The sequence below is a fragment of the Aegilops tauschii genome, chromosome 5 (genome assembly GCF_002575655.3).
Source record: "Aegilops tauschii subsp. strangulata cultivar AL8/78 chromosome 5, Aet v6.0, whole genome shotgun sequence".
Lineage (NCBI taxonomy): Eukaryota > Viridiplantae > Streptophyta > Magnoliopsida > Poales > Poaceae > Aegilops > Aegilops tauschii.
In genome coordinates, this window is record NC_053039.3 from 460,296,167 (window position 1) to 460,321,619 (window position 25,453).

The window sequence follows — 25,453 nt, forward strand, 5'->3', positions numbered from 1 at the left end:
TTAGATCACAAGGTAATAAAGATAGTCAGAATTACTCGCGACCGGAGATGTCCATACATCTCTATGAAGTAACTGAAATGGAAAAGAAGATATGGTGGTGGATGCACTAAAGGGTACACTAACATGCTTTCCGATACGGCAAGCATGACAGGTGTGATTGTCGATCTTACTACATGTGAAGGAGAAAGTCTGAAGAATATGACGAAGTGCGCCTGAATTGGGATGACCCAAACGAGCATGCCAAAGGTCGACACGGCGGAGAGGGCGACTGAGGTGGCAGAGGCGATGGAGGAGGGGTGCACCGAGTAGAGGTCGTCTGGACTGTCACATCGGTGAAGAACCATCCGGGTACAGGCGTCCTTAACAGAGAAGCTGATTTCATCAAATTCAATGGTGACAGGATTTACACGAGTAAAAGAGCGAACAGAAACAAGATTCTTGATTAGTGTAGGTGAGACAAGAATGTTAACATAGATAACGGCATGGATGTAGAGGGAAAAGAACTATGACCGATATGTGTGATAGGTAGAGAAGAGTCGTCGCCGACTGTGATGCGAGTGGAGGTGTTAATCGGATAGGAAGATATGAGGTTACCGGGATGTGATGACATGTGTGCGGTAGTGCCCGTGTCCATGTACCAATTACCACCACCGCTGGAGGTACTCGGTTAAGGAGCCGAGTGCAGCGCTGCAAGAGGAGCGGGATCCCAGGACGTGGGGGTCGGGGGCATGGCAAGCTCCCCATAGAGCAGGGGTGGCGGTGGCAGCGGGTAGCCGCCGTCGGGCGGCTGTAGCGGCGCCGCCAGGAGTGCCTGATGGCCGGTCGGGCACAGACCTAGGAGGCTCGGCGCGGGGCCGCAATGAACCAAGGGGTCCCATGGCGTGGGCGGCGTGGCGAGGCCGCCATAGGGTGTGGGTAGGGGTGCGTAGCCACCGGCCATCGGAGACGTCAGGAGCTCGGGGTAACCGCTGCCAACCGGCGGGAGGGGTGCCGTGAATTGCGCCTGTGGTCTGGCGAATAGGTTGGAGGCGCCGAAGAGAGAGGAGTGAAGGGAGTCCATGGGAAAAGAGGGCGGCGGCTGCTAAGAGGGATGAGGGTTGGGGTTTTTGTGGGAGAGGAGGAGGAAGTGAGAGAGGCAGCGGCAGTCGACAGGGACGACAGCTGCAGTGGGGAGAGAAAGGGATGGTGGCGGCTGAGGGAGTCCTGGACTAAGGGGTCCTCGGGTGTCCGGCCTATTATCCATGGGCCGGACTGATGGGTTGTGAAGACACGAAGACCGAAGACTATACCCATGTCCGGATTGGACTTTACTTGGCGTGGAAGGCAAGCTAGGCGACCTATTACAAAGATTTCCTCCTATGTAACCGACCTCATGTAACCCTAGATCTCTCCGGTGTTTATATAAATCGGAGAGCATAGTCCGGATAGGACAGATTCATTACAATATACTCATAGGCTAGACTTCTAGGGTTTATCCTCTACGATCTCGTGGTAGATCAACTCTTGTAATACTCATATCATCAAGATCAATCAAGCAGGAAGTAGGGTATTACCTCCATAGAGAGGGCCCGAACCTGGGTAAACATCGTGTCCCCCGTCTCCTGTTTCCATCAATCCTAGACGCACAGTTCGGGACCCCCTACCCGAGATCCGCCGGTTTTGACACCGACATTGGTGCTTTCATTGAGAGTTCCACTGTGCCGTCGATGAAAGGTTTGATGGCCCCTTCAATCGTCAGTAATGACGTGGTCCAAAGAGAAACCTTCCTCCCCGGACAGATCTTTGTATTCGGCGGCTTCGTACTGCGGGCCAACTCGCTCGGCCATTTGGAGCAGATCGATAGCTACGCCCCTGGCCATCAGGTCAGATTCGGAAGCCTGAACTACGTCGCGGACATCCGTGGAGACTTGATCTTCGATGGATTCGAGACCGCGGCAACCGCTCCCCTTCGCCTCGATGAACATGGCTTAAACCTGTCATCGGGCCGCATCCAGGAGATAGCTCCTGTAACAACTGCGGCCTTAGATCCGGAGCAGGTCAAGACATCCGAAGATGGGAGACTCAACCCCATCACGGGGGTTACCGAGTCTGCGGCGTTGGAGCCGTGCGCAGATCCCACTTCATACGATACCTGCATCAACGGAACCCCGGACTCGTCTCCGATATCGAGTTCCGAACCCTACGAGCCCGCAGATATCGAACTCGATCGTCTATTGATATTCAAGTTCAGCACCGCAGATGTCTTTCAGCACTCGCCTATGGGCGATCTCCTAAGCTCACTAAATAACCTATCCTTGGAAGATGGCTCGTCGCCGAACTATGTCCGGTTCGACCTTACGGCGGATGATGGAGAATTTTGCTTCCCACCCGCCACCCACTACATAGCCACTGTCGAAGACCCAACCAACACACCTGGCCCCTGCTCCGAAGACATCGACGGTCTAGACGACGATGAGGGGCAAGGCCAGAGCTTACTATCTGCTAGACGCGGGGCGACCACTTCCTGGTATGACGTGTGCATGGTAGACACACCCAAGGAGGATCTCGACGTTGACAAGGAGGATCCAGTCGAGGATAAGCCTCCTGGTACACAGTTCGAACACCTGCGCCCCCGGCGCCACTCTCAGTCACGTCACTCTAGAGAAAACAATACTAGCACCGTAGGTGATAATACTCCGGACAACGAAGGCCCTGTTGAGACAGGATCCGAACAGGAGGACCAGGAAAGCGGGCAAGATAGCCCTGACGAACAAGTCATATCCGAAGACTCGGAGGATAGTAATTATCTCCCACTCTCTGAGGAAGAGGAGAGCCTCGGCAACGAGGAATTCATCGTGCCTGAGGAACCTCTCGATCAGGAGCACTTTAAACGTCGGCTAATAGCCACGGCAAGGAATCTAAGAATAAAGCAGCTGCAGCTTCAAGCAAGCCAAGATCTGCTCAATGACAAATGGACTGAGGTCCGGGCCGCCGAAGAATACGGCCTTAGCAGCCCAGACAAAAGCCACCACAACTGTAGGTGGCTCCCTCAATACGATGGCAAGGCGTTGGAGCCCACACCACCATTGAATAAGCCGGTAGGCCGACCACAGTTCGGTCCGGACAAAGCAGCTGCCCAAGCAGAGCACCATACCAACCCATCCGGCCATCCAAGCAAGAATAAAGAAGCTCGGGGGAACACTCGCGACATCCAACAAGACCTGGAGGGTAGAACAGGACACACAAAATCGACACACAGATCGCGGAGACATGCCCCGGCCAGTAATAACGGTTATCTATTCGGACACAACAGACCCGAGCACGCTCGGTCCGAAAACCGTAAGAGGAATCTGCCGGAGGTGCTTCACAGTGTGGCCCAACATATAGGAGCCACACACCCTCTTTGCTTCACCAACGAGGTAATGGAGCACGAATTTCCAGACGGGTTTAAACCCATCAACATCGCACATACGATGGAACAACAGATCCCGCAGTATGGATTGAGGATTAACTCCTCCATATCCACCTGGCTCGCGGAGACGACCTTCATGCCATTAAATACACACCTCTCAAAGCTTAAGGGGCCAGCGCGGTACTGGCTAAATAGTTTGCCAGAAAATTCTATTGGCAGCTGGGAAGATTTGGAAGACGCCTTTCATGACAACTTCCAAGGAACATATGTCTGGCCATCAGATGCCGATGACTTAAGTCACATTGTCCAACAGCCCAGCGAGTCAGCCAGGGAACTCTGGACTAGGTTCTTAGTCAAAAAGAACCAAATTGTTGACTTACCGGACGCGGAAGCCCTTGCGGCCTTCAAATATAGCGTCCGGGACGAATGGCTAGCATGTCACCTCGGCCAGGAAGGACCTAAATCCATGACAGCCCTTACCGCTCTAATGACTCGCTTTTGTGCGGGAGAAGACAACTGGCTCGCTCGTAAAAGCAATAACGCCAGCGACCCGGGCACTTCCGAAATCCGAGACGGAAACGGTAAGCCACGACTAAACGAACACAACAGTCGCAGCAATAATGAAAGATTACGTGACACGGCGGTCAACACCGGATTTCACAATCCGAAAACCGGTCAACGGAAGAAGCCATTCAAAGCAAACCAGGATGGACCATCCACCCTCGACAGGATATTGGACCGACCTTGTCAGATTCATGGTCACCCTGATAAGCCAGCTAATCACACCAACAGAAACTGTTGGGTCTTTAAGCAGGCAGGCAAGCTTAACGCCGAACACAATGGGAGGAGGCCACCAGGCGATAAAGACGACGGAGCGGCTCGCCAGCCGAACACCAGGGGCCAGAAACAGTTTCCCTCCGAAGTTCAACCACTCCCGGAACGGAAATAGCAGTTCGGCTTCCGCCACCCACCCGCTATACCGGCAAGATTCACACCACGCATACATCACTATGCGCTCAAGATACCATGGGCACCGGCGGAAGCACAATACGGGCAACCCTGCAAACATTCCCGTAACTTTTTTTATCTGTTTTCCATATTTTTCTTTATTATCTCTTAAAAACAGGTGACCATCAGGACAGCATCTAATCGGACTCTATCGGAGTTCGGATCCGTACACTCACCTAAGGGGCCACTTCCGTTAAGGACTCCCCTCCCCGAGGACGGGCGACGCAGACGTGCGACAGGAGGTCCAAAGAGCTTTTTGTAGACCGCACTCTTTATTTTGAGCCTATACCATGCCTTTTTCCTCTGTTCCCGACCCCGAGCATGTCAAATAGCCGGGTTGTGGGTTTTCTCTTCTTTATATATATATGAATCTATCATTGGCTTATTGCTCCACTCCCAGTAAACTTCATCCGAACTAATCTTCCATACTCTTTCTACAACGAGTACGCCTGTAATGGCGGTGTTACAAGACGCACCTCGGCATAACTTGCCAGGGGCTCGGTATGGGAACAAAAAGAGTCGCCAATAAAAGTCTGAACAGCTCTATAGCGTACTTCGGCGTCGCAAGTTTGGCCTTATATGCATCAGCTCCGAATCATTGTCTTTGGTCAATAGTTGGGTTGCCCGGCTCCTGTGCTTGCTACCCTACGTTCCCCTCTATCGGCTAGGGTAGTAAAGGGAGAAATAATGCGATTGTGCCCTGGCTTTGACCGGATGAGCACCTCAGAAGAGAAAGCCGAAAACTGACTATCATGATGCGGCGAGAGCTGGTCAACCACTTGACGGCTTATTCGAATCTTTAGCAATTCTCCGTGTTACACGAGGGATCTTTTTCAGATCAAAACATGCAAGGCACAATATTACGATACGCCGCATACATACCAGGGGCTATGTCGTAGCCCCACCATAAAACTCCTATGGCTAAGTGAAAGTGTTAACGCCCTATAATCCGATTGCCTGGTTCGCCACATTATCACCTCCTTTATGGACCAACACGTTGGATAAAGAGTGATTCAATGCTTTTCTGAACAACCCCGTATTTCCTACGAGGGGGCTGAAGCCGACGACTGGAAAACTTTCAAATTACATTAAAACGGCCGCACAGGAGGAATACAAGCTTTCGAGCAAACATAAATTAACTATAAAGTTGTCTGTTACAACCCTTGTACACATCACTCGAATATTATGTCTTTCGAGCATTGACCCTCTATCAAGCGGGCGGCCTCTAGGACGTCTCCAAAATGATGCTCCGGTTCCGGACGGTCCTTGCCTTTGGGTGGACTCTTCGTCGCCACATTGATGGCCTTCATCTTCCCCCAGAATGTCTTGACTCGGGCAAAGGCCATCCGTGCACCTTCAATGCACGCCGACGGCTTCACAGCATCGATACGCGGCACCGCGTCAGCAAGCCGCTGCACCTGGCCGAAGTAACTACTTGGAACAGGTTCAGTCGGCCTCAAATGGACTAAGACATTCTTCATGGCAGCGCCAGATAACCTATGCAGCTCGGCCCACTGGGACATCTGTTCATTCAGCAACAGAGGGCGCTTCGACGCGCCAAATTGCGACCAGAAAAGCTTCTCCGTTGCATACCCCTCTTGCGCCTGATAAAACTGCACCGCATCGGAAGAACTCTTCGGCAAGTCTAAAAAAGTGTCCGGAGAACTCCATACTTGGTTAAGGTGAGCATAGTTCGGGTCGCCGAACTTAGCCTGTAGCAAAAAGGGCTTGCCAGCCACAATCTCCCCAGCTTGCCGGATCTCCTCACGGGCTGCTCTGGACTCAGACCGCGCTTCCCTCGCCTCTCGTAAGGCCTTGTCAAGTTCAGCCGTTTTGGCTTCATTTTCCTTCTCAAGAAGTTTACAGCGGCCAGCCGCATTCTCTAACTCGCGCGCCATGGTGGACATTGCCTCCTTGTCTTGGCGCCGCGCAGCTTGTTCGGCTTTTAATTCAGCCGATGCCTTTTCGGTAGCCGCATCACTAAATCGGGCCTGCTCCTTGACCCGGCCCAGCTTCGCCCGAAGGGCTTCCACGGCAGCGGCACCATCTGCATTCATGCACATTTCATGTAAAACTCTTTTTCAGAGTCAGGCTTAAATTACAAGCACATTGGTGTAAGGAATGCTCGACATACATACCTTCCGAGTCGTCAAGACGCCTGTTGATCAATGCAATATCATCCTCCGCAATATCCAGCTTTCGCTGCAGTTCGGCCACTTCCGTATTGCGAGTAGTGGCAGGAGGGGCGGTAGCCTGCATTCCAAATTCAATCAAGATCAGTACCTGAGCATATCCTTTTGATCCTCCGATTGCTTCCTTCAAAAGGCAATCCAAGTCTCAGGGGCTACTGCATACACAACAGGTGCATTCTGTCAATATCATTCAATTGGCAACATTACATCACAAACCTCAAAACCTCTTAGAAGGCTCGTAAAGGCCTCGTTCAACCCGCTCTTCGCGGAGAGAACTTTTTCAACCACCGTAACCATTAAGGCACAGTGCTCTTCCGAAATGGACGCTCATCGCAGCATGTCCGTCAGCGTCTCCGGCACTCCTGGGTCTTCGGACACCGCCGCCGGAGCACGACACACCTTTGAAGGAATCCGCTCACCCGCCCCCAGAATCGTCTCCGGCTACAAACCGTATAGTTCGGGGCCGTCATTCTTGATCCCCGAACCCTGAGTGACAGAGGCACCACCTTCGGGCAACTCCTTCCTCGTTTCCTGTGCTACTTGCCGGTTGGGAGGAGCCCTCCGGGACGACACCTCAAGATCATCCGCCCTATTGGCCGAGGAGGCCGGAGAAGGCGTGTCACTCTCCATCATCTCCGGCAGAAGATCTCCCGAGGAGGAGGACGAATGAGAAACACCAGGCATTAACCTGCGAGGATGTACACATGTCGGAGGATTACTTCAGTAATAAGAAAGGAATGAGGTATGGTTAAAGTACCCTGTGTCACTTACGGTCTGGCCGGAGGTTCATCCTCATCATCAAGCTCTACATCGACATCGCTCGCCCGACCCAAGCCGCCCGACGATGGAGTTTTACCTTTCTTGGAAGGTTTCCCCTCCTGATCTCCAGAAGCGGCCCTCTTCTTGCTATGAAAGGCCCCCTCTACACCTTTGCCCCTGGGCAAAAGGGTTTCGGTTTCCCCAAACATAGCGTCTGAATCGTCCTCAGGGCGGACATCTCCTTTGAGCTCCCCGCTCTCACCCCCCTCTGCAGACACCTGGTACGGTGTCGGAGTTAGCATCCGCGTCAGCAGGGCGGATGCGAGGTCTTCGGGAAGGGGCGCCGGACACCAGATCAGCACCGCTTTCTTTATCCAGTCCTGTATAAGGACGGGTCGTTCAGTATCTTGTCAAGAGATGCTTGAATGAAAGGTGTTCGGAGATTGAATACTTACCGGAGTGTCCGGATGATTGCAGTCAAGGCCAACGTCTTCAGTGGTGTCCGACCATTGCTCTCGCTCCCCGAAATATAATCTCCACATCCCTTCGTGCGTAGCGCCGAAGAAGTGCTGAAGAGTCTGCCGCCCTTCTGGATTAAACTCCCACATACGGAGAGGCCGCCTCTGACATGGCAGGGTCCGTCGGACCAGCATCGCTTGAACAATGTTCACAAGTTCGATGCCCTTCTCGGTAAGGCTTCGGATGCGACTTTGGAGAGTCTGCACATCATTGGCGGACCCCCAGTCCAATCACTTATTGATCCATGAAGCGAGCTAAGTTGGAGGGCCGGGTCGGAACGCGGGCGTAGCTGCCCACTTGGAGCCCTGCGGCTCGTTGACATAAAACCACCCCTGCTCCCATAGCTCGGAAGACTCGGCGAAAGATCCTTCAAACCAAACCGCGCTGGCGAGCCTGCTGTCGGTGTCAAAACCGGCGGATCTTGGGTAGGGGGTCCCGAACTGTGCGTCTAAGGCGGATGGTAACAGGAGGCGGGGGACACGATGTTTACCCAGGTTCGGGCCCTCTCGATGGAGGTAATACCCTACTTCCTGCTTGATTGATCTTGATGATATGAGTATTACAAGAGTTGATCTACCACGAGATCGTAGAGGCTAAACCCTAGAAGCTAGCCTATGGTATGATTGTTGTCGTCTTATGAACTAAAACCCTCCGGTTTATATAGACACCGGAGGGGGCTAGGGTTACACAGAGTCGGTTACAAGGGAGGAGATCTACATATCCGTATTGCCAAGCTTGCCTTCCACGCCAAGGAGAGTCCCATCCGGACACGGGTCGAAGTCTTCAATCTTGTATCTTCATAGTCCAACAGTCCGGCCAAAGGATATAGTCCGGCTGTCCGAGGACCCCCTAATCCAGGACTCCCTCAGTAGCCCCTGAACCAGGCTTCAATGACGATGAGTCCGGCGCGCAGATTGTCTTCGGCATTGCAAGGCGGGTTCCTCCTCCGAATACTCCATAGAAGATTTTGAACACAAAGACAGTGTCCGGCTCTGCGAGACAGATTCCACATACCACCGTAGAGAGAATAATATTTCCACAAATCTAATCTGCCGGCGTATTTCGCAGCATGACATCACACCACGGCCCGGTCATTATTTGAACCGTTTTTCACAACCAGCCACTGCACATATCGCGAGGCGGTTTCCTTGGCACGTCTTGTCGAAGCAGAGATCGTGTCCCCTTGTCACGGGATTCTCATCAATACGGGTGTGGGTAACCCAACCGTGCCATCAATTACAGCGCTTGGGGAATGAGCGATTTCACCAGGTAAGTGGGGAGGCGCATCGCCTCTTCCGCCCTTATAAAGGGACAAGGATTCACCCTTTTTTACCCATGCCTTCTTCCCCCTTGCTCATCCATTCTTGCGCACTCGAGCTCCAGCGCCCAAGTTCGCGTTTTTCTCCTCAAACCACTCCAAGCATGTCCGGAGCGGAAGGCAAGTGGATGGTCTCCTCCGTTACAGAGGAGAACATCACAAAGCTACGGGGAGCCGGATATCTGGCCGCGGATATCGCACACCGGCTGCCAGATGCGGGGCAGATCATCCCTACGCCAGAGCCCATGAGAGGGTGGTTTTCCTTACCCACTTCGTCCGTGGACTGGGATTTCCCCTCCACCCGTTTGTCCGTGGGCTCATGTTCTACTATGGGCTGGATTTTCACAATCTGGCCCCCAATTTCATCCTCAACATCTCGGCGTTTATCGCCGTGTGCGAGTCCTTCCTCCGCATCAGGCCCCACTTCGGCCTATGGTTGACGACCTTCAATGTTAAACCGAAGGTGGTGGTCGGCCAGCAGGCGGAGTGCGGAGGCGCCATGGTGGGAAAAATGCCTAACGTCACCTGGCTCGAAGGCTCCTATGTGGAGACCATAAAGGGGTGGCAATCGGGGTGGTTCTACATCACCGAGTCGCGCGACACCAACTGGGTGGCGGCCCTCGAATTCCGATCCGGAATCCCCACGCGGCTCACCTCCTAGAAAGAGAAGGGCATGTCCTGGGGTTCATCGGTGGAGCTGACCGGACTGTTGAAATGCATCAAAAACATGATGAGCAAGAAAATCAAGCTCGTCAACGTGGTCCAGGTCATGCTCTTCCGCCGGATCCTCCCGTGTCAACGACGGGCATTCAATTTGTGGGAGTTCGACCCGGCCGAGCACCAGACTCTGCGAGAGCTCTTTGACACGACGCACAAGGACGTCTGGAAGGTGCTGTTCAAGGGCGCCGAGGTACCCCCTCCTCTTACCGAGGACCGCGGACTCAGTGCAAAGCGCCCTGCCAATCCGGTAAGTTTTTCATATCTCATAGGATACTTATTTTCCCCAGTTTAATCATGTGCGGGATCTAAGCCTCTATGCCATTTAACAGGACTGGGTAGAGACAGCGGAGAAGATCGATTGCCCAGCCCCCCTGCCTGAAGATCCTGCAGATGCTCTCCTAACGGAGATGCTGGTTCCGGCGCCTTACGAGGTGCCGGTGAAGAAGGCCAAGAAGAAGGCCACGGGGACCCGAAAGGGTCTCCGGCGCAAGGTAATATCGGACTCATTGTCTGAAAATTCCGAGGCGCACTCCTCCCGCGAAAACGAGGAGGAGGAAGAGGAAAGTCCTCCCCCCCCCCAGCCGGGGGAGACAAGAAAAGGAAGGCCGCCCCAACCGAGGAGGCCGAAGGGTCCAAGAAGGGAAGGACCCTCCTCCCGGACTGCTCTACGACGGCCGCCTACAGTGACGACGAGTGGTTGCCCAGGGACAAGCCCCTGGTGAAGTCGTAAGTATCCGGATACCATAGTAATTCATGGTATGTTTTATTGCACTGCTTCTCATCACGCCGAACATGATTATGCAGTCCGTCCCGAGCCCATATCGACGTATCTTCGTCGGATGGTTCTTTGGACCCGTCGGATATGAATAGCGATTCACTTCCGACCGCCTCCACACCTCGCCCTACGGACAACGTCGAGGTGTTGTCTCAAAGGGCATCGAGCTGAGGGGATGTAGTCCTGGAGGCGCCTCAAGGTGACGTTCCGGACCCTGGGCGCAAGGGGAGCGAGACTCCCATGGGCTCCGAATTCGGCCTCCAGCCGAACACTGCGCCGGAACCTCCAGTGATTCCGGACCCTGTGGGGCGACCCCCTGTTAAGAGGGGCAAGCCGCCTGTGCCGGTGGCCTCTGTCCATCCAGAGGCACCGGACAACTTGCTGGAAGCGCTTCGGGGCACTTCCATTGACGAAGAACACCGCACTATCATGAGTGCAGTGGTCAAGAAGGTTCAGTCCGCCAAGAGCGTACTGACTGAAGCCTGTGCTAGCCTCCAAACAGGCTTTGAGGTAAGTGACCAGATTATAAGAGAATATTACCGCATAGACACTAGCCCCTGATGCTTTGTTTGGCGTTTGCGAAGAAAGGCCGGATAGAGGATCAAATAATAACCACAGGAGTCTAATCGAAATATGTCTATGTGCATATGCAGGCTTCACTGCTAGCCGCTGCCGGATGTACTGCGGAGGTCGCCGCACTGAAGTGGGACCTTGAGAAGTCCAAGGAAGAGCTCGGCCTTGCCAAAAGGCATCTCGAAGAGAACAAAGGTAAGTTATACCCCGTCTGTATGTTGATAAGAAAAAAAACAAGGGTGGTTGCTTAGATCATAGGATCGTCATGAATTTTGCTAGGGGCCATGACCGAAGTGGCGACCCTGAAGAAGGCGCTGTCTGAGGCCGAGGACAAGGCGGCCAAGGAGCACATTGAGCGAGAAAAACAAGAGGCCTGTGTGGGCGAGGTGCAGCAAGAGCTCCAGGCTCTCGTCAAAAAACACGAGTCCTTGGAGCTTGACTCTAAGACGCGAGAGTCCGAGCTTGCAAAGGCCCTCGAAAGCGCACAACACGCCAAGGCCGAAGCCCAAAAGGCCCTCCATGAAATTGAGGCAGTTAAGAAGATGGCGGCGGGTAAGGCATTCATTATGCAAAGCAAGCATGTGAAAGAAAATTTCCTTTTACTTACCCGAGTTCGGAGCTCTCCAGGAGGGTTCGCAGATCTGCCCCGCAGTGTGTCAGATGCCGCGGAGTTCTACCGCGCCGAGGAGGGGAGCTCGACGGAGAAGTTGTTCTGGTCTCAGTATACTGGGACCGAACACCCCATGCCATTGAGCGACCAGCTGAAGCAACTGGTCGAGCTCCACAAGGCAGCCGAACAGGCCATGAAGGGTCTTATAGTCCGGATGTGGCCTGGCAATCCCCTACCCGATAGCTACTTCGGCCTGGTAAGGCGGCTTGTGAATGCCTGCCCGCGGCTGGAAGTCATAAAGCGGTCTGTCTGCATCGAGGGCGCGCGCGGGGCTTTTGCCCGAGCAAAGGTCCACTGGGCGAAGCTGGACGCCGAGAAGCTGGTGAAGGAGGGGCCGCCGGAAGGCAAGGAGCATCGCCACCCCGAAATGTATTATAACAGTGTCCTGAAGGGTTCTCGCCTTGTGGCGGAGGAGTGTACTAAGGATGTAATATTCGAATGAATGTACTCATGCGATCCTGTAATATGAAACGAGTTCATTTGCGCTATGCAACGCTTTTGAATTTAAAATATTACCTTCTGTGCGGCCGTTTATAAAATCTGAGAGTTGGCCAGTCGTCGGCTTCTGCCCCCATGTAACTAGTACTGAGGTGTTCAGGATAAACCTGAGCACTCTTTATCCCAATTTTGGGTCCTTCGAGGGAGGTGTTCAGTACAACGAACCAGGCAATCGGACTATAAGGCTTTATCACTCTCACTTAGCCATAGAAGTCTACAATTTTAAATTTTGGCGAAGCCCCTAGTATTCGGAAAGCCGAATTTGGGGCACTATATACGCCTAAGTCGGGCAAGGCCGACTCCTCGCCCGAAGCGGAAAAAGTCTTTAAGGACTTGAGACCTCTCGAACAGCGACCAGCTCTCGCCTTATCATGACAGTCAGTTTTTGGCTTTCTCTACTGAGGTGCTCGTCCGGAAGAACCGGGACACAATCGCAGTAGTTCTCCCAGCGCTACCTTAGCCGATATTGCGGAACGTAAGGTGCCAAAACATGGGAGCCGGGCAAACCCAACTATTTACCCAAGACATGATTCGGAGCTGATGCATATAATGCTATAAGTTCGGGGTGCCGCACTGTCGAAAGTGTTCGGACTTCTCACGCCGTATTATGGGGTATACTGAAGCCCCTGGCGTACTGGTCGTACCAGAATGTACAGGGGCAAGTTGTCGTAAATAAACAGACAAGAAAAAGGAAGGGTAATGCAATAATAGACTAATGCCATGCATTCTTATTTAAATAATACATCGAAGCGTACTGATACAAGTAGTGCAATAAGCAAAAATAGGACTATTTGACATGTCCTATCCAAGGGCAAGCTGCGTATGGGTATTAAAAACGGGTACTTCGATTGTTATCAGAGACCACCTCGGGATTCCCTTGTACGTCTTAGCTTCTTGCCTCCTTGGTTGTTCCTTCTCGTAGTGTGTCCAGCAATCAGACTGCCGGAAAGGGCTTCCAGAGAGTAAGGTTCTGAAAGAGAGAAAATGATAAACGTATACAGCCCCTGGGGCGGTTGAGCCGCATTGGGGGACGTGCCTTGGTCGTGCTCCCACCTATATGCCCATGGTATTTTCAGTGCATAATTATGTACGCGCGGCACAGATTTTGTCGCTTGACTGGGACTAGGGCGGGGGCCGATTGCTAGGCGAGCTCTAAAGGTGCCAGGTGATCCTGTTGCAGGTTACTCCAGACTCGCTTGACGGTATCCGGGGGCTTTATCGCCGAATTGGCGGTTTGCCTTAAAAGGCTGCTTTGTGCCTCAGCTGCGAGGGCCGCAGTGTGTTCCTCCATGTGGAGTGAGCGTTCTGTGTTTCCATTGACTGTTATAACCCCACGAGGTCCTGGCATTTTGAGCTTGAGGTATGCATAATGCGGTACCGCATTGAACCTGGTAAATGCGGTTCGCCCGAGCAGTGCGTGATAGCCAGTGCGGAACGGGACGATATCGAAGATTAACTCCTCGCTTCGGAAGTTGTCCGGAGATCCGAAGACCACTTCCAGTGTGATTGAGCCCGTGCAATGGGCCTCTACACCTGGGATGACACCTTTAAAGGTGGTTTTAGTGGGTTTGATCCTCGAGGGGTCTATACCCATTTTGCGCACTGCATCCTGAGAGAGCAGGTTCAGGCTGCTGCCGCCGTCCATAAGGACTCGGGTGAGGTGAAATCCGTCGATGATGGGGTCAAGGACCAATGCGGCAGATCCGCCGTGACGGATACTAGTGGGGTGGTCCCTGCGATCGAAGGTGATCGGGCAAGAGGACCATGGGTTGAACTTTGGGGCGACTGACTCCATCGCATAAACGTCCCTTAGTGCACGCTTCCGTTCCCTCTTGGGAATGTGGGTTGCGTATATCATGTTCACCGTTTTCACTTGTGGAGGGAATCTCTTTTGTCCTCCTGTGTTCGGCGGCCGAGGCTCTTCCTCGTCGTCACTATGCAGCCCCTTGTCCCGATTTTCGGCATTCAACTTGTCGGCCTGCTTGAACACCCAGCATTCTCTGTTGGTGTGATTGGCTGGCTTATCGGGGGTGCCGTGAATTTGACACGAGCGATTGAGTATGCAGTCCAGACTGGACGGGCCCGGATTGCTTCTTTTGAACGGCTTCTTCCGCTGACCAGATTTAGAGCCACTGAATCCGGCATTGGCTGCCGTGTCTTCGGCATTGTCGCCCTTGTTGCGGCGCTTGTGTCTGTTACGACGTGGTCTACCGTTAGTATCCTTTGTATCTGAAGTGCCATGACTTCTTGATGTGTTGGTGCTGCGAGCCAGCCAGCTGTCTTCGCCCGCGCAAAAGCGGGTCATGAGCGTCGTGAGGGCTGCCATAGACTTCGGCCTGTCGGAGTAAATGGCCACGGGTAGCCTAACCGACTACCCCTGGCTCTTCGGAAAATTTATCAGGCCTTTGGGCCTTCAAGCACTCCAAGCATTTGGGCCGCCTTCCCTGGCCGGCTACCACTAAACCCGACTCCCGGAAGGTGACCCAGCCTCACCGACTCCTCCCAAGGGCGACTACGGGTGGCCGACTCCAAGAAGCCGGCCAAGAAGGACGCCGACTCCTAGGAGCCGGCCAAGATCACAACCACTCCTCCATAACGGCGACGTGACGGGGTGTGGCCACAATGCGGCCCACGACCCCCGAAGCCCGAGGCGGGCATGGCTGCAGGAGGCCGTACGGGAGGGACGTCTCCCGTGCGGCTCGGCACTGTAGCCACGCTAGCCTCGACGTCATCCACGACCCACTCCTGTACGGCCCAAGGACTGCAGGCCCCTTCAGCCAGAGAGAGGCGTGAAGGCGGCCCGGCTTTTCCTAGTCGGCCAAGAGTATAGCCGGCCTCCAGAAGCCGGCTACTCCCTTCCTCGAAGCAGGAGCCCCATTAAGGAGACAAGACGAGGCAAGGCTACAGTGATGGCCCCCGAGGCGGCCCACTGTAGCCACGCTTACCTCGACAAAGCCCTCATCATCGGAGGCGCGGCTACAGTAAGCAGCCGCCGACAAGACCCTAGGCGGTGGGACCGGCCTGTCGACCAAGTAGCCGGCAGCCGGCGGGACCCACCAGCCGGCGGGACCCACCAGCCGGCGGAGAAGCCGGCGAGCATAGACACTGACGGCTGGGACCAGTTCCCAGTCGGATTACCATTGTATCCCCGGGGGGTAGGCCTATATAAACCCCCCGGAGCACCCATGCAAAGGGTTGGCTTCTAGGTTCGCACCCAAGCATAGCACACACACCATAGATAGAGAGAAGCAGGAGCTAGCCTTGCTCTTCTTCTCCCTCGACCTCAACAGCTCTAGGAGCGATTGTAGCTACCCTTTATCGATCTATTGATCATGCGGAGACCCCGCAGAGCAGGACTAGGGGTGTTATCTCCTCGGAGAGCCCCGAACCTGGGTAAGATTCGCCGGCGTGCATGTCTTCGCCTCATCCCGTTTCCAGGCACCGGCGACATTTTATTGGCTCCCACAATGATAAGCCATCCCTTGGCATATGTCGCACCAACCACCCGACATTTGGTGCCCACCGTGGGGCCAGGTGCACCGTCGTCCGGAGACCTGTTCTGGACGGGAACCCTCTTCCTCCCCCGCGAGCGCAGCCAGCCTGCTGTGCCCGATGGCGTTTGCCTCGATGCGCTGCAAGGCGTCGACGACGCCTGCGCAGCGAGCCGCCTCGCCGATCTGCTCGGCGAGACTCGCATCTCCGACGAGCCTGCGTCCGACGCAGGCACCGACTACCACGAGAGCCGCCTCGTCAGCCTCCTCGACCAACTTCACGTCTCTAGCGAGCCCGCTGCGGACATGGAGTCTGTCGGCTCCACCGACCCGATGCTCATCGACTCCGACACCGCGTCGCTCGACACCTACCCCTCTGACGTGGTGGTCTTCGACGACCCCCTCCCTCGAGCTGACAGCGGCAGCAGCGCTGTCACCGAAGTGCTGGTCATCAGCCACGTCTCCAACTCGGGCGAGAACGCCCGCGACGCTCAGCAAGCGGCGATGCACGACCTCTCCGTCCCCATCCCGGCCGACGCCGACGCCGAGACCCTGGAGGCACGCCGCCTTGCCCTCATCGCGGAGGGCAAGAAGATAGCCTTGATGAGACGCCTCGCCGAGGCCCACCAGCGCGAAGTCGACCGCGCCGCCTTCGGGACGCCGCCGCCTAGCGGCCCGATCCGAGCCGGCTTCGCCCAGAAGCGCGGCGCAGCCGTTTCCAGCATGCTGGGCGCAGATCGCCCCGTCTACGCCACCCCGCTCGAGAATCTGCGAGCCGCTCAGGCGGCTGCAGAGGAGCTCAATGGGTTGGGGGCCGATGAGCTCCCCTACATGACAAGACGGATCCAGCAGCTGATCGACGCGGCTGCAGAACGGCACGAAGCCGGCGCCCGAGCTGATAGCCATCCCCCGCGCCGGGAGCACGCCGCGACGTCCCGCTCGCCGACTGCGAGCGGCGCGCGCCAGAAGAAAGACAAGGAGCCGGCTGCCAGCCGCAGCCGGACTCGCATCACCATCGAGCGCATCGCGGATGGCCGCCCTCGAGCTGTAGAGCACCAGGGAAACCTGCCTCCTCCCCCGCCTCAAAGAGAAAGATGCCTCACTCCACCGCCTGTCACCCATCCGACTCTTGGTGACCGACTCGGCCGCCGAGAAGGAGTCGGCGAAAACGACGCCCGCCACAGGATCGACCGCCTTGCTCGATCCTTGGCGCTAGAACAAGAAGACGATGTCGGCCCGCCATGCTTTGGCCCCCGCATCCGCGACGAGCCCTTTCCCAAAGGGTTCTCGCTTCCCAGGGACATGCCCAAGTACAACGGCTCGGTGAAGCCGGAAGATTGGCTCATCGACTACTCCACAGCCGTCAGCATCGCCAACGGCAATCGGCGCGTCGCCGTGAAGTACGTCCCCTTGATGCTGCAAGGCACGGCGCGCACATGGCTCAACAGCCTCAAGCCCTACAGCATCAACAGCTGGCTGGACTTCACCGAAGTTTTTGTCCGCAACTTCACCAGCACCTACAAGCGGCCTCCCAAGCCTCGCCAGCTCTCCCTCTGCGTCCAGGGGCCCAACGAGTCGACTCGCGACTACCTCACGCGATGGGCCGAGCTCCGCAACTCCTGCGAGGGGGTGCACGAGGTCCAGGCCATCGAGTACTTCACCGCCGGGTGCCGAGAGGGCACCCTCCTCAAGCACCGACTCCTCTGCGACGAGCCGGCTACCCTCGACGAGCTACTAGTCATCGCCGACAAGTACACCACTGCCGACTCCTCCATGAAGACCGAGCTCCGAGTAGACGCCTCGGGGAAAGTAATTGCTCCGGCTCCCAAGACGCCGGCTGGCGACCCTAACCGGCGCCCCTACCAGAACGACCACAAGCGCAAGGGCCCCATGCCGACTTCCTCTAGTCGGCAGGTGGCCATAGTTGAAGACGAGCAGCCCGAAGAGCGGCCCGCTCCCAAGAAGAAGGGTGGCCGGCCGCCCTGGCAGCCGTCTTTCTCCTACGAACAAGCACTCGATGCTCCCTGCAAATTCCACAGCGGCGCGAAGCCGTCCAACCGTACAACACGGAAATGCCACTGGCTCACCCGCATCACCAAGGGCGAAGGGATGGTGCCGCCTCCGCCTCCCGGCCGGCCGCCCCCAGCTCCCCAGCAGCCGGCGGCCCGGCCGGCAGTCGGCGCCATCCAAGACGAGTTCCCCGAAGTGCACGACGCCTACGTCGTCTTCACAAGTCAAGTCGACGACAAGCGCAGCCGACGCCGGCAGCACCAAGAAGTAAACGCAGTCGCCTCTAGCACCGCCGAGTTCATGCACTGGTCGGAAAAGCCCATCAGCTGGAGCCAGGCCGACCACCCAGAGGTGATGCCTTCGCCTGGCTCCTATGCTATGGTCTTGGACGTCACCCTTGCGACGGAGAAGCGAGCTGCCAGATTTTCCCGCGTCCTGATAGACGGCGGAAGCAGTATCAACATACTGTACCGCGATACCATGGACAAGCTGAACATCAAAGCAAAGCAGCTCATGCCGAGCCGCACCGTCTTCCATGGTATCGTACCCGGCCTATCTTGCTCTCCAATCGGCAAGATCAAGATGGATGTTCTCTTCGGAGACAAAGATCACTTTCGCCGGGAAGCAATATGGTTCGAGGTGGTGGATTTGGAGAGCCCTTATCATGCACTGCTTGGCCGACCTGCGTTGGCCAAGTTCATGGCTGTGCCCCACTACGCCTACCTGAAGATGAAGATGCCGAGCTCGAAGGGGATCATCACGGTAGCCGGCGACTACAAGAAGTCCATCGAGTGTGCCATGGCCAGCAGCCGACTGGCCGAGTCCCTCGTGGTGGCAGAAGAAAAGAAGATGTTGGAACGGGTTGTGGCCATGGCTGGCAAGCAGCCGGCCTTGTCCCCCAACCCCAAGGACAGTGATGCGCAGGGCTCCTTCCAGCCTGCCAAAGAGACAAAGAAGATACCTCTACACCCGGAACACCCGGAGAGGTTCGCCGTGATTGGGGCGAACTTGGACAGTAAATAGGAAGGCGAGCTCGTCGACTTCCTCCGTGAGAATCGAGACATCTTTGCATGGTCCCCAAAGGACATGCCGGGTGTCCCGAAGGATTTCGCCGAGCACAAATTACATGTCCGAACTGATGCGAAGCTGGTCAAGCAACCCCTCCGCCGACTATCAGAAGAGAAGCGAAGAATCGTGGGAGAAGAGATAGCCCGGCTCCTTGCAGCCGGCTTCATCATGGAAGTGTTCTTTCCAGAATGGCTTGCCAATCCAGTTCTGGTTCTGAAGAAGAATAACAAGTGGCGCATGTGTATAGACTACACAAGTTTGAACAAGGCCTGCCCAAAGGATCCGTTTGCTTTGCCGCGGATTGACCAAGTGATAGACTCCACAGCCGGATGCGAGCTGTTAAGTTTTTTGGATGCATACTCAGGGTATCATCAGATCAAGTTGGACCCGGCTGACCGCCTGAAGACTGCCTTCATCACACCCTTTGGAGCTTTCCGCTACCTGACAATGACATTCGGCTTGAGAAATGCCGGTGCTACTTTTCAGCGTTGTATGCAGAAATGTCTCTTGAAACAACTCGGCAGAAATGCCCATGTCTACGTAGACGACATTGTGGTGAAGACAGAGAAGCGCAGTACCTTGCTGGAAGACCTGAGAGAAACATTTGCCAACTTGCGCCGATTCCAGATCAAGCTCAACCCCGAGAAGTGCGTGTTCGGAGTGCCAGCCGGCCAGCTGCTAGGCTTCCTGGTCTCCGAACGCGGCATTGAGTGCAACCCTGTCAAGATCAAGGCCATCGAGAGGATGGAGATTCCCACCAAGCTGCGAGATGTGTAGAAGTTCACTGGCTGCTTAGCCTCCCTGAACCGTTTTATCAGCCGACTAGGAGAGAAGGCTCTCCCCCTGTACCGACTCATGAAGAAGTCCACTCACTTTGAGTGGAATGATCAAGCCGACCAAGCCTTCCATGAGTTGAAGAAAATGTTGACCACTCTGCCTGTCCTGGCTGCGCCGACTGAGAAGGAGCCCATGCTCCTCTACATCGCCGCGACAAGCCGAGTCGTCAGCACTGTTGTTGTGGTCCAGCGCCCGGAGGAAGGCCGAGCCCAGCTGGTCCAGAGGCCGGTCTACTATCTCAGCGAAGTACTGTCCAGCTCAAAGCAAAACTACCCGCACTACCAGAAGATGTGCTATGGGGTGTACTTCGCTGCCAAGAAATTGAAGCCCTACTTCCAAGAGCACCCCATCACGGTCGTGTGCACTGCCCCGCTCGCCGAGATCATAGGCAGCCGGGATGCATCCGGCCGGGTGGCCAAATAGGCCATTGCCTTGGCGCCCTACACGATTTTCTATCAACCCCGCACCGCCATCAAGTCGCAAGCATTGGCCGACTTCCTCGTCGACTGGGCCGAGACCCAGTACTTACCGCCGGCTCCCGACTCTACCCATTGGCGGATGCACTTTGACGGGTCCAAGATGCGCACCGGCTTGGGAGCCGACATCGTCCTCACCTCTCCCAAGGGCGACAAGCTCAAGTACACGCTGCAGATCCACTTCGCCGCCTCCAACAACGTGGCCGAGTACGAGGCGCTCGTACATGGGCTCCGGCTAGCCAAAGAACTCGGCATACGCCGGATCCTGTGCTACGGCGACTCAGACTTGGTGGTCCAGCAATCATCTGGCGACTGGGACGCCAAGGACGCAAACATGGCGAGCTACCGTTTCCTCGTCCAGCAGATGAGCGGATACTTCGAAGGGTGCGAGTTCCTTCACGTGCCAAGGGCCGACAACGACCAAGTAGATGCCCTAGCACGAATCGGCTCCACCCGACAAGCCATACCGACTGGCGTCTCCCTCCAGCGCCTCCTCAAGCCGTCCATCAAGCCGTCTCCAGAGTCGGATTCCATCTTCGTACCGCCTACGCCAGAAACAGCCAGATCCGGCTCAAGAAATCCCGCAGGCGGCACGGGGACTTCGACGACTGCCCCGGGGACTGACATAATCGCACCCGGCCCAAGGACTTCAGAACCCGGCCCGGGGACTGCAGCAGTCGGCCCGGGGACTGCAATGACACAAGAAGCGGTGGCCGACTCCAATGCAACACCCAACCCACCCACCCGAGTCATGGTGGCCACATTAACAGCAGAAGAAGTCATAGCTCCCTCATGGGCCCAGCCCATCCTCAAGTTCCTAGTCAGCAGAGAGCTGCCGGCTGATGAGATCGCAGCAAGACTAGTGCAACGACGAGCCGCAGCATACACAGTAATCAACAGGGAGCTTGTGAAGCGCAGCGTCACTGGTGTCTTCCAGCGTTGCGTCGAGCCAGAAAAAGGAGTGGCAATCCTCAAAGACATCCACCAAGGCGAATGCGGCCATCACGCCGCCTCAAGATCCCTCGTGGCCAAGGCTTTCCGCCATGGGTTCTTCTGGCCGACTGCCTTGGAGGATGCTAAAGAAATAGTCAAGAGCTGCAGAGGATGTCAAGTCTTCAGTTCCAAACAACACCTGCCGGCTTCTGCCCTCAAGACCATTCCCCTCACCTGGCCTTTTGCCGTCTGGGGACTGGACATGGTGGGCCCTTTCAAGACAGCCCGCGGTGGCTTGACACATCTACTCGTTGCGGTGGACAAGTTCACAAAGTGGATTGAAGCCAAGCCAATTAAGAAGCTGAACGGGCCGACTGCCGTGACATTCATCACCGACATCACTACTCGGTACGGCGTGCCGCACAGCATCATCACCGACAACGGCACGAACTACGCCAAAGGCGCACTGGCACGTTTCTGCGCGACGCAGGGCATCCGAGTGGACTTAGCGTCTGTTGCCCACCCGTAGTCAAACGGCCAGGTCGAGTGAGCAAATGGACTTATCCTCTCCGGCATCAAGCCCCGACTGGTTGTACCACTGGAGCGATCGGCCGGCTGCTGGCTCGAAGAGCTGCCGGCTGTCCTCTGGAGTCTGCGCACTACACCCAACAAGTCAACCGGCTTCACCCCATTCTTCCTTGTGTACGGTGCCGAGGCTGTCATCCCAACAGACATCGAGTTCGACTCGCCTCGGATCACCATGTACACGGAGGAGGAAGCCAAAGAAGCAAGAGAAGACGGCGTCGACCTACTGGAAGAAGGCCGGCTGTTAGCCCTCAGCCGGTCCGCCATCTACCAGCAAGGCCTACGCCGCTACTACAACCGCAAGGTCAAGCCAAGATCCTTCCAAGAGGGCGACCTTGTGCTCCGGCTGATCCAGCGAACAGCCGGCCAGCACAAGCTCTCGGCCCCTTGGGAAGGCCCTTTCGTCGTCAGCAAGGCACTCGGCAACGACTCCTACTACTTGATCGACGCACAAAAACCAAGAGCACGCAAGAGAGACGACTCCAGCAAGGAGTCGGAGCGACCATGGAACGCAAACCTCCTAAGACGATTTTACAGCTGAAAAGCAGTATGTATCACGCTCCCCTTTTGTATTAAGTGCAAACCAACAGGCCCCCCGAACAGTGCTCGGGGACTGCCTTTTATTTATCTATGAATGACGAGTGTCATATCCATGAATGTATTATTACATTTTTGTCCGGCACCGGGTTCGACTAGTCGGCCCAGGGACTGGCCGCCTTGAGCTATATCGAAAGTTCTTCCTAAAGTCAGCAAAGTAGTGCGCCGGCTCCCGAGTCCTCCCTTGTTGAAAGTCGCAGCTCAAAGAACTGACTGTCCGACTAGCAAGAGGAACGACAGAAAGGACGCCCACACGAAAAACGGCTAGGGAACAACTAACCTATATAGCAAAGAGACGGCCTCCAAATATGCCTGCCGACTGTCAAAACAGCCGGCTGGCCGGCTTCCTAAAAAACTTAGCTTAAGTCCGGCAGAGCTAAAAGTACTTCCCCCTCCCCAATCGGCCAGGCACTCCCCGGCTACAGATTGCAGAGCAACTGTTTGACTGGGGAGGCGGCAACCAAGGGAGGGCGGCAAAGGGAAAAAGCAGAAGGACAAAAAGCAAAAGTACAAGGAAAGACCGATTGCATAGCTTATATACATAAAGCCGCCCACAGGCCGGCAACAGACTTGAGTTTGAATACACCCAGTGGGTGGAATTGTGCAGACTTAACCAAACATTGTTCAAAAGTAACAAGACAGGAAAACAAAAGAAAGAAGACTAAGGCGCGACACGAAGGCCGAGCTGGTCGGGGAAGGCAGCCTCGCCGGCTGAAGGAGTGGCCGCCTAGCTGGTCCCGGCTTGATCACCTCCGGCGGCAGGAGACGCACTCGCACGCGACGTAGTGCTGGAGGCGCGGTCAGGCTGGCCGGCTACTCCACCAGCCGGCTCGGCGTCTTCACCCTCCTCCTCCTCCTCTTCGCCCTCGTCGCTGGAGTCAATCTCCTCTGCCGAGTCCTCGCCGTACGCCGGGTCCAGCCCGAACCAATCTTCCGGCTGGGCGACTCCATTGTCGTCCACCTCGGGGGCGAAGACGTTGGTGTCGGTGTAGTCGGCGATCGCTGAAGCCCGCCGAATGATGGCCGGCCGCGCCGGCTCCAGCTCCGTGTCGGCTTGCTGCCGCGAGGTAGCCAGCTGGTCCAGGTTCAGGCCGGGATACCAGGCCTTGACGAACTCCAGCGCCCGCCTGGCACCGGAGCGAGCCGCTGACGCCTTCCAAGCCTCGAAGCGACCGACTGCTACCTCCAGCCAGTCGGCGGTCCGACTGGGGGTGCGAGGGGCCACTTGGCCGGGCCAGAGGGCGGCCAAGACCTGCGACCCGGCACGCTGAAGCCAGCGGAGCAGCCTGTGAGCCGGCTGGATGCGAGCCTGGATCGCCAGGAGCTGTTCCTCCAGCGAGCGGCCGGCGGTTGGCGAGATCTCGAAGCCGGCTTGCCTCTTCGCCTGGCGACGGGCTTCGATGGCCTGGTTGGCGGCAGTTGAATAGCCAGGGAAGTACTCTGCGCGAAGAAGAAAAGAAAAGAAGAACACCAAAATCAGAAAAACAAGTCAAAGTGGCAGACGGCAAGAAAGGACGAAGGGGTAGACGACTTACCGTCAACCAGATCCTCGATCCGGCCATAGCCGGAGACCAGAGTCTGCCTGGCCTCTGCCCAGCCGGCCGGCTCCGTCTCGAACTCGGCCTGGAGGGTGGCTTCGCGATCCTGCGCAGCCTTCAGCGCCGCCTTATGGCCTTCCTCCTGGTCGGCCAGCTTCTTGACCAGGCAGTCGCGCTCCTGCACTAAGGCGGCGAGCTCCGCGTCCTTGGCACGAAGAGCAGTCTGGGACTCCCCCAGTTGTGCCCTCAGACTGGCGTTGGCCGCTGCAGAGACGGCAGAAGAAGAAGAACAATAAGAAATCATCAAGGAAGATCCGAGCCGACTGCTCAGCAGTCGGCCCGAATCTCGGGGACTACACCCAGTGGGTGCGCTGACGCGCCCCCACATGAGATAAAGATCAAGTCACATACCTCGGCTTTCAGTAAGATCGGCGGTCTTCTGAGTCAGCTCCCGAGCCTGGGAGTTGAAGGCGGCCGCTCGGAGGTTGTGATAGTCCTCCAAGACGGACGGAAGACCGAAGTGAGAACAAAAGCAGCAAAGACAAAATCTCCAAGAAGTTCCAAGCCGCCTGCTCAGCAGCCGACTCGGAACTCGGGGACTACACCCAGTGGGTGCGCTGACGCGCCCCCATGAGAGAAATCAAGATCAAGAAAGAACAAGATGGGAATACTAACCCGGATGGCTGCCCGCGTTGCGAGGAATTCGTCGGTGAACTGCCTCAGCGCCGCGGCTTGGCCCTGAAGCCGGGTCCGGACGTCTTGTGCAGCGACGTTCACCACGGCTGTCCCTCCGCCTGGTGTCCACCCTGAGGTAGCGCTGGCCGCCTCCGCGTCTCGGGCCGACGAGCTGGAGCCCACGGCCGGCTGTGGCTCCGACGCGGCCTTCTGCGGCTCCGACGTGGCCTTCCCTGCACGCCGGCTTGGCGGAACCCGGACCGCCACCTCAGCCCCCGCGGCTGGCTCGCCCTCCGCCGACTGTGCGGGCGCAGGCTCAGGCTGGCGACCTTGGGTCGCCCTAGTCGGAGGAGTCGGCTCCGGCGCCTTCTCCAGGATGATGACGTCGTCGCCGCTTCCTCCCAGCCCCGGCTGGGAACCGCTGGCTCCCCCTGGCGAGGGATCCACGTCCCCTGGTGCCATGGTGCGCAGGGGGTGACCATCAAAGCCTCCCCTGCCGCCGCCTCGGCCTCGGCCTCTGCCTGGGCCTTGGCTGCGGCCTCGGCGAGCGCCTTCGCCGCCTCCTCCTCCCGAGCTGCCTGGGCGGCGGCTGCCTTCCGTGCCTCCGCCTCCCGCGCTTCCTGCTCCTCCCGCACCTCCCGCGCGTTCCTTTCCGTCGCCTCTAGGAGGGCGGCGCGGGGATCTACGCGGCGGGTGGTACTCCCAGAGCCCCCTGGCGACTCGACGACGGAGCCGGCAGCCGCCCGCTCAAGTGACAGCGGAGCTCTGACCGTTGAAAAAGAAGACGAAGGTTCAAGAACCACCAAAGGAAAGAAGGAAG